At 32.2% G+C, this 3,078-nt stretch overlaps 1 protein-coding gene across 1 annotated transcript in view; it reads right to left on the reverse strand.

Annotated features, from left to right (window-relative positions):
- The window catches only part of COG5 (component of oligomeric golgi complex 5), a 421,822-nt gene that overhangs the window by 96,339 nt on the left and 322,405 nt on the right, over positions 1-3,078 (reverse strand). The gene's annotated exons all lie outside the window — the stretch shown is intronic.

A 3,078-nucleotide genomic window follows, 5' to 3' on the forward strand; every position in this document is an offset into this window, starting at 1 on the left:
AAAAAAAAAAAAAGAAGTGTTACTACATAGCTATTTAAAAAATAAGGATAGGTATATTCAACTACAGATTTAATGGTAATATTACATCTTCACATCAGACTAAACCTTCACATAAGAGACAACACTTTAGATAGGTTCCCATTTGGACAGTTAACATACAACCAAAAAGTGCGAAACAAAATCAAATCTTGTTTTTACATGTCAGATGAGCAAGAAGGGCACAAAAACAAAATACAGCTTTGTAATTCAAAGCTTTTAGATAATCAGTTGCTTTCAATTCGGTAATTAACCTTTTTTTTTTTCTGGTTTGACATTATAAACATTACTATTAACATACAGAAAGAACCTAATTAACTTCGAGTTCAATAATATATATTTTTATTATTAGGACTTTAAACTGAAGTTTATCTTTAGACTATATATAAAGATTTTTTTACTATAAGTAATGCATGCAAGATTATAGAATTACATTAATTATTTCTTAAAAATTTTATTGGTTAATTAAAGCCTTAATGCTTGGATTTAGTTATTCTGTATCCCTGAGAGTAAGAAACTTTCATTTCTTTTGAAGATTCTATAGAGTGAAATTTATTTTGCAAAATCTGGCACTATTATATTTGGCATTCTATGTTTGTGTTTGCCATAAATGACTGTAACTGTCTGAGGAAGAGTCTCAAGGAGATAGTTTTAAAGAATATCATTCCAATGTGGCCTGAATGACTCCTTTCAGCACCAGAATCTTCCATTTTGATAGTGGATTTATCAATTTCTCTGTGTAATTCTGTCCATTTTTGCTTTATCAGCTTGAGGCTCTGTAGGGTGTATCATAATTCTTATGCCTTCCCAGTAAATTGTGCTTTTTCTCATTATGTGATCCTCCTATCCCTAATAATGCTTTTTGTCTTAAAGTCTATTTTGTCTGTTAATATAGTCATGTCAGCTTTCTTCTGATTAGTATTTGAAATCTTTTTTACCTATTTCTTTGCTTTCATCCTTTATTTGTCCTTATAATTTAGGTATGTCACACAGAGCTAAATGCAGTCATTGATTCTATCCACACTGAAAAATGTCAGTGGCCAGTTCAGTCTATTTACATTTACTGTGATGTATCTGGAATTATTTTACCACCTTATTATGAACTTTCTATACATCATGATTTTATTTTTTGCTTCTTTTTGTTCTGTATACTTTTTAGCCTTTTATGGAACTGAGTTTTCTTTTTTACCCTTTTCCATCAATTGTTAAATGTTATATATTCTGTTTCTATTCTTTCAGTGGTCATAAATTAAAATTCATATTGAATTTAAGTCAAAGTTATCTATGGTTTTACAATCCTTCTAAATATAAGCATTTTAAAATGCTCTAAAATTCATCACTCCTCCTTCATCTTACACCTTAATGTGGACTTGTATTTTAGTGCCATCTTACTTCTATATTTCACACTAGTGATAAATAAATAAAAATATAAAAATATTTTTATTTTATGCAATTAGACTTACCTATATGTTTTTCAATTTTTCCTGCTATTACTCCTTGCATTCCAATCTGTCCTTTTTGAGTTATTAATAGATTTCCTCATTCTGAGTTCAACCACTAAGTAGTTTCCCTCTCATTCAGGGTGAAGACCAAAGCCCTTGCTATACAGCCTGCAAGGGCTGCCATGCTCCAGGATTAATGTTACACAGTTTCAAGGATATTAGATTGGGTCACAAGGAATTCTGGGCAAGCAAGAACATTTTGTCAGTTTTTAGTCTGACAGTATTCAAGAATCCAGACATATAAGAAAGACTGAAGCAGCACAGCATAGAACTGGAAGATCTGGAGTTGAAGATGCCACTTTCCGGTGGTATAACCAAAGTCAGAACGCAAATTGCTTCAACAGCTGCCAGACTTCTGCTGGCTTTTAAGCCACTTGTACCTGCCTCTTCAGTCCCATTCAATGTGATCAGTCCTTTGGGATGCTAATTAAATTACTTCTTCTAAAAACTTGCATATGGCAAAAATTAGAAGTGAAAGGCATAATGTTAAAAACAAAAGTTTTCCCTCCACATTCTTTAGTCCCATTCTCTACATAGTCATAAACTAACAGTTTCTTGTGTGGCCTTCCAGGGGAAAAAAAAGAAAAAGAAAAAGAAGAAAAAGAAAAAGGAAAAGAAAAAGAAAAAGCATAAAAAAGTATTTATTTATACATCTATTTTATTTATAGGTAGGACTACTAAATGTACTATTTTTACCTTCTTTTTCTAGCCTAATAATATATCTCAAAGAGACTTTTCCAAATCAGCCCATACAAATCTTTACAAGACTACAAAGTATTTCTCTCATTAGTTTGTAACCAAGCTCCAAAATTATCAATATTTTCTTGAAGATGCATTTTGCGTGGATGCATGAGAAAGTAAGGGGAACTGAATTCCCCAGAGCTCAATATTCCTTGTCATTTGTTGTTAATCTTTGATGGTTATTAGAATGATTACAGTTAGAAATTCAATTTCTCAACTAAAGCTGAGTTTTTAGCAAAAATAATGCTCACATATGTTTGGAATTAACGAAAGTGAAAATAAGAAATTTAGATCCAAGACAAGAAAGATGTCTCTTATACACATACACTTTTATTCCTTTATTTTCTCCAAACTTCCAAAACATATAACATATTATATTTAGTTTTGATAAAGTTATTTTAGGAAGTTCTTGGATATTTAAACTGGGCAAAGGTGGCTGTTTGGTGAAACCAAGAAAGAAAAAAAGGTGTTTCCAGTACTGGCCCTGTGTCCTTTTTCAGTTTCTTATTCTAAGATTAGTTTAAATCTAAGAGATTCACCAGCTATCCTTTTTCCCCACTGCTCTCCAGTGCCATCTTGTCACACAGCAAGTGACTGTATACGTGTAGGACTGTTTCTTTTTCAACATTCTGTTTGTCTACATTTCTGCTAATACTTCACTATCTTAAGTGTAGCTTCTTTTTTTTTTTTAGGGACAGGGTCTTGCTCTGTTACTCAGGCTGGAATGCAATGGTACCATCATAGCTCACTCAACCTTGAACTCCAGGGCTCAAGCTATCCTCCCACCTCACCCTCCCCC

The sequence above is a fragment of the Propithecus coquereli genome, unplaced genomic scaffold (assembly GCF_000956105.1).
Source record: "Propithecus coquereli isolate 6110/MARCELLA unplaced genomic scaffold, Pcoq_1.0 Scaffold32, whole genome shotgun sequence".
NCBI lineage: Eukaryota > Metazoa > Chordata > Mammalia > Primates > Indriidae > Propithecus > Propithecus coquereli.